The sequence below is a fragment of the Suncus etruscus genome, chromosome 11 (genome assembly GCF_024139225.1).
Source record: "Suncus etruscus isolate mSunEtr1 chromosome 11, mSunEtr1.pri.cur, whole genome shotgun sequence".
NCBI classification, from domain to species: domain Eukaryota; kingdom Metazoa; phylum Chordata; class Mammalia; order Eulipotyphla; family Soricidae; genus Suncus; species Suncus etruscus.
Window position 1 is genome coordinate 85,428,387 of NC_064858.1, and position 13,549 is coordinate 85,441,935.

The window sequence follows — 13,549 nt, forward strand, 5'->3', positions numbered from 1 at the left end:
CCTAAACATCACCAGATGTGCTCCCCAAAACAAACAAAAAATTCAGAAGCGGGGGCCAGAGAGACAGCATGGAGGCAAGGCTGTTGCCTTTCATGCAGAAGGTCATTGGTTCAAATCCCAGCATTCCATATGGTCCCCCGTGCCTGCCAAGAGCGATTTCTGAGCATGGAGCCAGGAGTAACCCCTGAACACTGCCGGGTGTGACCCAAAACCAAAACAGAACAAAAAACCCAAACAAACAAACAAAAAATTCAGAAGCAACTGAAAAGCCGGTACAGATGTAAGGACAATGAAATACTAATCGACTATTTTTATTTGCTTATTTGTTTTTGTGTTGGGCTACACCCAGCAATGTTTAAGGATTATCCCTGGATATGCACTCAGGAATTATGCCTAGGGACATATTATATACCAGGATTGAGCCTGGGACGGCAAGTGACTTGTCCACTGCATTATCTCTCCAGCCCTGTCAGCTATTTATTTTATTTTATTTTATTTTGGGTTTTTTTTTTTTGGTTTTTTTTTTTTTTTTTTTGGTTTTTGGGCCACACCCGGCGGTGCTCAGGGGTTACTCCTTGGCTATCTGCTCAGAAATAGCTCCTGGCAGGAACAGGGGACCATATGGGATGCTGGGATTCAATCCAATCACCTTAGGTCCTTGGTCGGCTGCTTGCAAGGCAAACGCCACTGTGCTATCTTTCCGGCCCCTTTTTAGCTATTTTTTAATTAAAATTTTTCATTTGCATAATATGTATAGAGTTCAAATGAAGTATAAGAAGCAAAATAAATCAGGAGAAAGATAGGGGCAAGAGAGACTACAGGAAGTAGGAAGTTTGTCTTGTGCACAGCTACCTATTCAGGTTCAATTCCTGACAACCTGCCTATCTAATACCTTGAGTACCCTATGAGTGATTCCTGAGTGCAGAGCCAAGAGTAAACCTTGACAAAACAAAAAATAAAATAAAACAAACTGCTGGGTATTGACAACAAAATCAAGGTTACAGAGAGATAGCATGGAGGTAAGGCATCCTTCTTGCATGCAGAAGGGAAGGATGGTGATTCGAATTCCGGCATCCCATATGGTCCCCTGAGCCTGCCAGGAGCGATTTCTGAATGTAGAGCCAGGAGTAACCCCTGAGCACTGCTGGGTGTGACCCAAAAACCGAAAACCAAACCCCCTCCCCCAAAAAAGATCAAGGTTATTTAAGGGATGAGAGTAACAAGACAAGGTGGGGAACGGGTAAAAGAAGAAAGAGGGCCTACTACTTTTCTCTCTCCCCCTCCCTTCCTCTCCCTCTTCTTCCTCTCTCCTCTACCTCTCCCCTCTCTCTTTCTCTCTTTCCTTCCTTTCCTCTCTCCCTTAATCTCCCCCACTCTTTTTCTGCTTTCTCTTTTTTTTCTCTCCTCTCTCTCTCTCTCTTTTTGTTTTTGTTTTTGTTTCTGTTTTTGGGCCCCACAGGACCATGCTCAGGAGTTACTCCTAACTCTGTGCTTAGAAGTTGCTTCTGGGGGGCCGGGCGGTGGCGCTGGAGGTAAGGTGCCTGCCTTGCCTGCGCTAGCCTAGGACGGACCGCGGTTCGATCCCCCGGCGTCCCATATGGTCCCCATATGTTGCCAGGAGCAACTTCTGAGCGCATAGCCAGGAGTAACCCCTGAGCGTCACAGGGTGTGGCCCAAAAACCAAAAAAAAAAAAAAAAAAGAAGTTGCTTCTGGGGCCCGGAGAGATAGCACAGCGGTGTTTGCCTTGCAAGCAGCCGATCCAGGACCAAAGGTGGTTGGTGTCCCATATGGTCCCCCGTGCCTGCCAGGAGCTATTTCTGAGCAGACAGCCAGGAGTAACTCCTGAGCACCGCCGGGTGTGGCCCAAAAACCAAAAACAAACAAACAAACAAACAAAAAACTAAAAAAGAAGTTGCTTCTGGCATGCTCCGGGAACCAGATGGTTGCCAGAAATCAAACCAAGGTCCTCCGGGATCGACTGCGTGCAAGGCAAAGACACTATTGCTGTGCTTTCTCTCTGTCCCCTCAAAAAAAAAAAAAACAAAAAAAAAAACAAAAGAAAGAAAGAAAGAAAGAAAGAAAGAAAGAAGGAAGGAAGGAGGGAGGGAGGGAGGGAGGGAGGGAGGAGGGAGGGAAGGAGGGAGGGAGGGAGGGAGGGAGGGAGGGAGGGAGGGAGGGAGGGAGGGAGGGAGGGAGGGAGGGAGGGAAGAAAGAAAGAAAGAAAGAAAGAAAGAAAGAAAGAAAGAAAGAAAGAAAGAAAGAAAGAAAGAAAGAAAGAAAGAAAGAAAGAAAGAAAGAAAGAAAGAAAGAAAGAAAGAAAGAAAGAAGAAAGAAAGAAAGAAAAGAAAAAAAAAAGAGGAGGCCAGAGAGATAGCATGGAGGTAAGGCATTTGCCTTTCATGCACAAGGTCGGTGGTTCGAATTCCAGCATCCCATATGGTCCCCCCCCAGTCTGCCAGGAGCGATTTCTGAGCACAGAGACAGGAGTAATCCCAGAGTGTTGCAGGGTGTGACCCAAAAACAAAAATAAAACAAAACAAAAAAGAGGGATTTCATTGGTTAAAAAATATCTGGGTGATAGTATAGTGATAGATATAGTGATAGAGTGATAGTATAGTGGGTAGGGTACTTGCCTTGCACATGCCAATGTGAATTTGATCCCCAGCACCCCATACGGTCCCCTGACTTCTGCCAGGAGTGATTCCTATGTGCAGAGCTAGGAGTAAGTAACCCCTGTGCATTGCTGGGTGTGGCCAAAAGACCAAAATAAATAAATTTTGTTTATTTTAGGACCACACCTGTAGGGTGATTCACTTCTGGCTCTGCTCTCAGGGATTACTCTTTATTTTATTTATTTTTTTAAGTTCAGTAAATTGTATTTTTTAGGGATTACTCTTGACAGGGCTCAGGAACCAAATGGGGTTCTGGTGATTGGACTTGGGTCAGCTGTGTACAAGATATGTACAAGCTATGTGTGTACTTTACCCACTATACTACCTCGCCTGACCCTCGCTTTGTTTTTTTTTTTTTCTTTGTTTCTGCATTTTCTTTACTTTTAAGGTGCTTATTAAAAATAGATATCTTGGGGCTGGAGAGATAGCATGGAGGTAAGGCGTTTGCCTTTCATGCAAGAGGTCATCGGTTCGAATCCCAGCGTCCCATATGGTCCCTCGTGCCTGCCAGGAGCAATTTCTGAGCATGGAGCCAGGAGTAACCCCTGAGCACTGCCGGGTGTGACCCAAAACCACAAAAAAAAAAAAATGGGGGGCCGGAGAGATAGCATGGAGGTAAGGCGTTTGCCTTTCATGCAGGAGGTCATCGGTTCGAATCCCGGCGCCCCATATGGTCCCCCGTGCCTGCCAGGAGCAATTTCTGAGCCTGGAGCCAGGAATAACCCCTGAGCACTGCCGGGTGTGACCCAAAAACCACAAAAAAAAAAAATAGATATCTTGGGGGGCCGGAGAGATAGCATGGAGGTAAGGCGTTTGCCTTTCATGCAGAAGGTCATCGGTTCGAATCCCGGTGTCCCATATGGTCCCCCGTGCCTGCCAGGAGCAATTTCTGAGCATGAAGCCAGGAGTAACCCCTGAGCACTGCCGGGTGTGACCCAAAAACCACAAAAAAAAAAAAAAATTAAAAATAGATATCTTGGGACTGGAGCGGTGGCGTGGAGCAGTAAGGTGTCTGCCTTGCCAGCGCTAGCCTAGGACGGACTGTGGTTCGATCCCCCGTTGTCCTATATGGTCCCCCAAGCCAGGAGTGATTTCTGAGTGTATAGCCAAGAGTAACCTTTGAGCGTCACCGAGTGTGGCCCAACCCCCACCCCCGAGTGTGGCCCAACCCCCACCCCCAAATAGATATCTTGGTGGCTGGGGATATAGTACAGTGGGTAAGGTACTTTACTTGCTCATGGCTGACACTGGTTCAATTCACATTGCCTATGGTCCCCTGAGCCATGTTTGGAGTAAGCCCTGAGCACAGCTGGGTATGCTCTCCCAACTCTCCAAATAAGACCAGAGAGAGTTCAGAGGTTATGTTGATTACCTTGGGGCTGGAGAGATAGCACAGGTGTTTGCCTTGTATGCAGAAGGACAGTGGTTCGAATCCTGGCATCCCATATGGTCCCCTGAGCCTGCCAGGAGCGATTTCTGAGCATAGAGCCAGGAGTAACCCCTAAGCACTGCCTTGCATGCAGCTAACCCAAGTTCGATCCCCAGCATCCCATGTGGTGCCCCGAGCCTGATTTCTTTTCTTTCTTTTTTTTTTTTTTTCGGGCCACACTCATTTGCTGCTCAGGGGTTACTCCTGGCTAAGCGCTCAGAAATTGCCCTGGCTTGGGGGGACCATATGGGACGCCAGGGGATCGAACCGAGGTCGCGTTCTTTCCTTGGCTAGTGCTTGCAAGGCAGACACCTTACCTCTAGCGCCACCTCGCCGGCCCCGTCAGGAGTGATTTTTTTTTTTTTTTGGTTTTTGGGCCACACCCGTTTGACGCTCAGAGGTTACTCCTGGCTATGCGCTCAGAAATCGCCCCTGGCTTGGGGGGACCATATGGGACGCTGGGGGATCGAACCGCTCAGTCCTACGCTAGCTCTTGCAAGGCAGACACCTTATCTCTAGCGCCACCTTCCCGGCCCCAGGAGTGATTTCTAAAGTGCAGAGCCAAGAGTAACCCCTGCGCATTTCCAGGTGTGACCCAGAAACCAACACACACACACCCCCCCCCCCCCGCCAATCCTCCTTTTGTTCTATTTTTTCCTTCTTCAAAGTTAAAACCAGGTGGGTAAAAAAGGCCTAAAATGAACTCCCTCCCCACCCAGATTTTTTTGGGGGGCCACACCCATTGGTGCTCAAGTTCAACTCCTGGTTCTACACTCAGGATTATTCCTGGTGAGCTTGGCAACTTTATGAGATGCCAGAAACAGAACCTACGTAGGTTGCATGCAAAGCTAGCTAGTGCCCTACCCCTATTTTTTATTGCTCCAGCCCCATACAATTTCCTTTTTTTCTTTAAAAAACTGTTTTGTGCCGGCGAGGTGGCGCTAGAGGTACAGTGTCTGCCTTGCAAGCGCTAGCCAAGGAAAGATTAGCGACTGCCTTAAGATCCCGGCGTCCCATATGGTCCCCCCAAGCCTGGGGCAATTTCTGAGCGCTTAGCCAGGAGTAACCCCTGAGCATCAAATGGCTGTGGCCCGAAAAACCAAACCAAACCAAACCAAAACAAAACAAAAAAAAAACCTGTTTTGTGGCCAGAATATTGATGGTGTAGCTCAAAAACAAACCATGACAAATTTGGGGGTGTGTGGGAAGTCATTCCAGGCAGTGCTCAGGGCCATTCCCAGATGAACCTAACTCCCGAAGGCAAAACAGCAGAGCCTGTGCTCGAGCCCTTTGAACCAAATCTCTGGTTTCAACCTGTCCTTGTCATATAATCTATCAGTCCTGACTATCCAGATCAGTATCAAGAAGGTAAACACCTATCCATAATTTCTCTTGCCTCCCCCACATGGGAAAGTGTTTTCACCAGAAATAATTTGGCTTTTAATTTTATGGTCAGGAAATAGTTTATTGACAACCAGCGTCCTAGCCATAAGAAAGGGAAGTATATAGTTAGGATTAACTTTGTTCTGCCCTTTTGAGGTTGGGAGCTAAAAAAAAAATTAACAAAGCTTCCTTTTGGAGACTGAAGAGATCACATAGCTAGCTGGTAAGGTGCTCATGGCTAACCCAATTTAATCCCCAACTCTTCATATATCAGGAGTGACTTTTGAGCCAGGAGTAAGCCCTGAGAATTGCAGGGTGTATCCCAAAGGAGGAAAAACAACAATAAAGCACAATTTCCTTCTGGTGAGGCTTCCTACGTGCTTTCAGGGGGCCACTGGGGCCAACTTGCTGGCTGCTATGACCCTGGTAATGCTTAGAGGTCTCTAGGGCAATACCCAGCAAAGTTTGAGCAATATCCATCAATACCCAGAATCCAACGGGGGTCAGGAAGGCACCTTAACCCCTGTATTATCTCTCCTAGCCTAATTTTTGGGAATCCTCCCAAGAAATGCTTAGAGAACCTAGGGGAATACTCCCAGTGCTTTGTTGCCTACTAGGCCATTAGGTGAATGAGAACTGGCTAGAGATAACTCAATGGCTGGAGCATATGCTTTGCATGCAGGAAGCTTGGGTTCAATGTGTGGCGTCCATGGTCCCACAGCACCTCCGGAAGTGACCTCTGAGAACTGAGAATTCAGTGCTGTTCTGGTTCTGCAGTATTAGGGACTGAACCACCTCTAAAATGCTAGAAGCCCAAGGCCAGAGCAATAGCTCAGCAGGTAGGGTGTTTGCTTTGCGCAGCCAACCCATGTTCGATATCCAGCATCCCATATGGTCCCCCAAGACTGCCTGCCAGGAGTAATTTCTGAGTGCAGAGCCAGGAGTAACTCCTGAGTGCTATTGGGTGGGATGCAAAAACAAACAAACAAAAAACCAAAACGAAAATAAAATAAAATGCTGGAAGCCTTCAGAGTTACTCAGACAGTGCCTGGGGCCTCCAGGGGTACATACTGTGATGCTTGTCAGGAAGGGCCATATGGTGGGTGCTATGGACAGAACTAAAGGTACCCATCTCCCCAGCCCCACCTCAGAAAAGTTTCCATCTTGGGGCCGGAGGCATAGCACAGCAATAGGGCATTTGCCTTGCATGTGGCCAACCCTGAACAGATCCTGGTTCGATTTCCAGCATCCCATATGGCTCCCGAGCCTGCCAGGAGTGATTTCTATTTTTTGTGATTTTATTTTTGGGTCACACCCAGCGGTACTCAGGGGTCCTCCTGTGCTCAGAAATTGCTTCTGGCAGGCTCAGGGGACCATGTGGGATGCTGAGATTTGAACCAATGTCAGTCCTGGGTTGGATGCTTGCAAGGCAAATGCCCTACCACTATACTATCTCTCCGGCCCCTGGAGGAGCGATTTCTGAGCGTAGAGCCAGGTGTAACCCCTGAGTGCTGCTGGGTAAGACTCAACACCTCCCCCTCAATTTCCATTAGTTTTTTTTTGCCACACCAGGTGATGCTCAGGCTCTGCAATCAGAAATCACTCCTGGCTTGGGGGACCATATGGGATGCCAGGGGATCGGAACCGCAGTTTGTCCTAGGTCAGCACGTGCAACACAAACGCCCTATGGCTTATGCCATCGCGGTTCGATCCCCCCGCGTCCCATATGGTGCCCCAAGCCAGGAGCGACTTCTGAGCGCATAGCCAGGAGTAACCCCTGAGCGTCACTGGGTGTGGCCCCCCCCCAAAAAAAGAAATCACTCCTGGCAGGCTCAGGGACCATATGGGATTCTGGGATTCAAGCCATCGTCTTTCTGCATGCAAGGCAAGCGCCTTACCTCCATGCTATCTCTCCCCCCCAGGATGCTTATTTTTAAAAAATAATTTATTTAAACATTGTGATTACAAACATAATTGTAATTGGGTTTCAGTCATAACAAGAACGTCCCCCTTGGGACTGGAGAGATAGCATGGAGGTAGGACATTTGCCTTGCATGCAGAAGGACAGTGGTTTGAATCCCGGCATCCTATATGGTCCCCCGAGGCTGCCAGGAACGATTGATTCCTGATTGATTCCTGATCGTCGAGCCAGGAGTAACCCCTGAGTGCTGCTGGGCGTGACCCAAAAACCAAAGACCAAACAAACAAAAAAACCCCAAAACCAAAACAAAACAAAAACATAAAAAAGACAACCCTTTCACCGTGCAACCTTCCCATCACCATGCCCACATCTATTCCCTCCCCATCCCCTGCCTGTATTCAAGATTTGCTTTCTGCATCCCTCACTCACTTTGTTATGATAGTTCTCAGCGTAGTTATTTCTCTAACTGCACTCACTACTCTTTGTGGTGAGCTTCATATCTTGAGCCGGTCCTTGTGGCCCTCAGCTAATGGGATGCTTATTTTTTTGGTTTTGTTTTGTTTTTGGGTCGCACCCATAGCACTCAGGGGTTACTCCTGGCTCTACGCTCAGAAATTGCTCCTGGCAGGCTCAGGGGACCATATGGGATGATGGGATTCAAACCACTGTCCTTCTGCATGCAAGGTAAACGCACTACCTGGCCCCAATTGGATGCTTTTTAATTCACTTCGCAAACCCAATTAGATATGTAGTTGTGGGGCTGGAGAGATAGCATGGAGGTAAGGCGTTTGCCTTGCGTGCAGAAGGTTGGTTGTTTGAATCCTGGCGTCCCATATGGTCCCCCAAGCCTGCCAGGAGCGATTTCTGAGCACAGAGCCAGGAGTAACCCCTGAGCGATGCCTGGTGTAAACAAAAAACAAACAAAAAAGATATGTAGTTGTGAAGTTGGGAGATGGGGACACATCTCAAAGTCCTCAAAGGGTACTCCTGGCTCTGTGCTCAGGAGTGACCCCTGGTGGCACTCAAGGGATCATATGTGGTGTTGAGGATTCAACATATATGAGGCAAAGTGAAAGCTTTATCTCCTGTAAGTAATGAAATCATGACAACATATCAACAGGAATGAAGGGTAGGTGATAGGAAATTAAAAAAAAAATTGAGGGGCTGAAGACATAGCACAGCAGTAGGGCTTTATCTTGCATACAGCAGATCCAGGACGGACGGTGATTCAAATCCTGGCATTCCATATGGTCCCCTGAGCTTGCCAGGAGTGACTTCTGAGCATAGAGTCAGGAGTAATCCCTGAGCACTGCCAGGTGTGACCCAAGACACACACAGACACACACAGACACAAACAACCGGGTGTGACCCAAGACACACACACACACACACACACAAAATTGAAAGGGGCTGGAGCCATAACTCAAAGTGCTAATCAAAGCACATGTCTTGCTTATAAGAGGGAGGCCCAGCGGTATTTTTTTATTTTTTAAGTTTCTGGGTCACACCTGGATGTGCTCAGGGGTTACTCCTGGCTCTGCATTCAGAAATCGCTCCTCGAAGCCTCAAGGAACCATATAGAATGTGGGGGATCGAACTCGGGTCAGCCGCGTGCCCTACCCATTGTGCTATCACTCCAGCCCCGTATTTTGTTTTTGGGCCATACCTGGAGGTGCTCAGGGGTTACTCCTGATAGGCTTGGGAATGGGATGTTGGGGATCAAATTTGGGTTGACTGCATGTAAGGCAAATGCCCTACTCACAATATTATAGCTCTAGCCCAGGCTTGAATCTGGCACTTAACAGTCCACAGAGCACCTCAAGGGAGATATCCCTGAGCACTGGACCAGGAGTAATCTATCTCCTGAGCATCAACATAAGTGGACCCCTAAAAAACAACCCTTCAAACCTGGACCCTTCAGGGGATTGAATCACATATAAATCAGTAGCATATAGTTAAAAATGAAAAGAAGTGACATTTTAGGGGCTGGAACGATAGCACGGTGGGTAGGGCAATTGCCTTGCATGTGGCTGACTTAGGTTTGATTCCTAGCATCCCATATGGTCCATGAAACCTGCCAGGAGTGATTTCTGAGAGCCGAAATAGAACCTGAAGCAGTATCTAAAAGTCCAATGTCTTTGATGTCTTGTCATTCATTGCATTGAAGGATTGTGGTTGCCTGGTAATTCTCAGAGTAACAAAATCCTGTTATAGTATGTCTGCATCTATTTTATTGTTTTTGGACCACATCCAGCGATCAAGGTTTACTTCTGATTAGAGATCACTCGGTGGAACTAGGGAATGCAGGGAATATGGAATTCAGGGAATTAAGCCTATGTTGGCAACGTTCAAGCCAAGTGCCTTACCTACTGTAGTATATAGCTCTGGTCTCTGCACCTATCTTTTTTTTCTCACCTGCCCCTGCCTGTTTGCATCTATTTTGATTGAAGCTTCACACCAAATGTAGTTAAGAGAATGTAAAATTTAGACTTTCTGGGGAGAGGGCACACATAATATTGCTTAAAGGGCCATGTGGAGCTGGGGATCAAAAGAGCCTTGCTCTACCATTTGAACCACGTCCCTGGCTTCACTTTATGATATATATATATATATATATATATTTTTTTTTTTTTTTGGCTACACATGGCTGTTCTCAGGGGGCTACTCCTGGCTCTGCACTCAGTAATCACTCCTGGTGGGCTCAGGGAACAATAAGGGATGTTGGGGATCAGACCCAGGTTGGCCACATGCAAGGCAAGGCAAACACCCTTCGGGCTGTGCTATCGCTCCGACCCAAACTATTTTCTTTTCTTTTTTTTTTTTTTTTAGATTTTTGGGTCCCACCAGGCAGCACTCGGGATACTCCTGGCTCTATGCTTAGAAATCGCTCCTGGCAGGCTTGGGGGACCATATGGGATGCTGGGATTCTAACCACCGTCCTTCTGCATGTAAAGCAAACGCCCTACCTCCATATTTTCTAAAACAAAACAAAAATGCATGCTTCTAATTCTTAGGGCAAGGATTTTCTGACATAACATTCCATTTTCTGTATCTAGTGCATTTTTTTATTCTTGTTTTGTTTTGTTTTGGGTCCCACCAAGCAGTGCTCAGGGGTTCCTCCTGGCTCAGAAATCGCTCCTGGCAGGCTTGGGGGATCATATGGGATGCCGGGATTTGAACCACCATCCTTCTGCATGTAAGGCAAACGCCTTACCTTCATGCTATCTCTCCTATACCATCTAGTACATTTTTTTTAATCTCATCGGGAAGAACACTAGAGTTGCTCCACCTTTGGGGTATTGTGCAGATTGTGATGCCTGTGTAGACAGCTATCTTTCCCTTAACTCCAACGAGGCCCTTAACTCCAATTCTTTTTGAAATATCCAGAGGTTGTACTACTAGGTCACTGCTTCAAAACTTTGGGAAGACCTTTTCTGCAGTAGATGAACTGTTTTACATTCCCATCTATACTTCTCAAGGGTTCTGGTTTCTTCAAATCATTTTTTTTTTTTTTTTTTTTGGTTTTTGGGCCACACCCAGTGATGCTCAGGGGTTACGCCTGGCTATGCGCTCAGAAATCTCTTCTGGGGCCGGAGAGATAGCATGGAGGTAGGTCGTTTGCCTTTCATGCAGGACGATGGTTCGAATCCTGGCATCCCATATGGTCCCCCGAGCCTGCCAGGAGCGATTTCCGAGCATAGAGCCAGAAGTAACCCCTGAGCGCTGCTGGGTGTGACCCCAGAAAACCAAACCAAACAACAACAAAAAATCTTCAAAGTGCTTAAAGATTTTATCTATTAAAAAAATAAATCTGGGGCTGGAGAGATAGCATGGAGGTAAAGCGTTTGCCTTTCATGCAAGAGGTCATCGGTTCGAATCCCAGCGTCCCATATGGTCCCCCGTGCCTGCCAGGAGCAATTTCTGAGCATGGAGCCAGGAGTAACCCCTGAGCACTGCCGGGTGTGACCCAAAAAACCACACACACAAAAAAAAAAAATCTAAAATCTAAAAACATTGGAAAAAGAAGTTCATATTCATGGAAATTATTGTATCACCAATAAAGTCATCAATAAAACAACTAAAAAACATCTTCTAGAGCCAATTCTTTTCTTTGAAGGGGGGGCACATCTGGCAGGGCTGAGGGAACCAACCATATGGTATGTTGGGGACTGAATTGGGTTGCCAATATGAAAGTCAAATTTTCTTTCTTTTTTCTTTTTTTTTTTGTGGTTTTTGGGTCACACCCGGCAGTGCTCAGGGGTTATTCCTGGCTCCAGGCTCAGAAATTGCTCCTGGCAGGCACGGGGGACCATATGGGGCGCCGGGATTCAAACCGATGACCTCCTGCATGAAAGGCAAAGGCCTTACCTCCATGCTATCTCTCCGGCCCCCTAAGGCAAATTTTCTACTTTGGGCCCCTAACTTTATTATATAGCTACTTATAATCATAAACGGATCCAATGTACCAGTTTCACATTTTGTCCTAGAATGACTACCCAGATTATAATTTTGTAGATTAAAATATTGATAGTGGGGCTGGAGAGATAGCACAGCGGGTAGGGTGTTTGCTTTGCATGCAGCCGACCTGGGTTTGATCCCTGGCATCCCATATATAGTTTTCGGCACTTGACAGGAACAATTTTTCTTTTTCTTTTTTAATTTCTTTCTTTCTTTTTGGTCACATCCAGCTCTGCACTCAGTAATCACTCCTGGCAGACTCGGGGGACCATATGGAATGTCAAAATTCGAACCACTGTCCTTCTGCATGCAAGGCAAAAGCCCTACCTCCACGCTATCTCTCCTGCCCCGACAGGAGTAATTTCTGAGAGTAGAGTCAGGTGTGACGCCCTCAGCCCTCAGCACCACTGGGTGTGACCAACCCAAAAACTAACAATGTTGGAGCCGGAGCGATAGCACAGCGGTAAGGCGTTTGCCTGGCACGCATCTAACACAGGTGGGATCCTGGTTCAAATCCCAGCATTCCATATGGTCCTTCCAAACCTGCCATGGGTGATTTCTGAGCAAAGCCAGGAGTAACCCCTGAGCGCTACTGGGTGTGACCCTCCCCCACCACAAACCCCCCCCCCAAACTGTTGATAGTGGCACCAGAGATAAGGCATTGCTTACATGATTTCCTGAGTACAAGTAACCACTGAAGATCGCTGGGTGTGGCCAAACTCCCCACTCCAAATGTTGAGCAAGGGATTGGTAGTGTTTCCCTTGCACATTGCCAGTTTGACACTCCCGATATCTCAAGCCCTAACAGGAGTAATCCCTGAGTAAAGAATCAGGAGTAAACCCTGAACACTATTGGGCATTGGTCCCCCAAATGTTGGTAGTAAATGTCTACTATTGTGTATAATTTTCTACAAAGTGCTCCCTCCCACCATTCAAACCTATTATGCATTACTTCTCAAAGGCCAGATGAGCTTTTACTACTGCAGATGGTTTAATATAAGGGTCCTCAAACTTTATTTTTTTTGGTTTTTGGGCCACACCCGGTGATGCTCAGGGGTTACTCCTAGCTTTCTACTCAGAAATTGCTCCTGGCTTGGGGGATCGAACAGCGGTCTGTCCTAGGCTAGTGCGCACAAGGCAGACGCCTTAAGCCCTGTGCCATCACTCTGGCCCCAGGCCTCTAACTTTACTTAAACAGTAAGCCAGTTCACTGTTTCATAGACTGTAGGTCAAACTTTAAAAAAAAATTACTAACAAATTCTTATGCACACAGCACATCTTTATTTTGAAGTAAAACAAAAGAACAACCAACCAGAACAAAAAGTGAAAAAACATAGTATTTAAAATGAAGAACAAGTAAAGTTAAATCAGCAAACCTACCAGTACTTCAATGAGAACTATGGGCTTGATTTTGGCTAATAAGGTGTCAATGTCTGGTTCCATATTTGTCACTGCTAGTCGTAACAAATGATGCAGTGTGCATCAGTGAATCTAGTTGGAGATTTCAGATGTTCCTATTAGACTGGAGATTGAAAGGAGAGCGAGTTGGAGAGTGCGGTGCACACCTCATACCTGCGCTGTGGGACAAGGACGAATTTGCTGTTGAAAGGACAGGCAGCAGTGGCAAAAACAAACAAAAAAAACAACCCAGTGGGCTGGGGATAAATGTTCTTGGTAGGTGACTG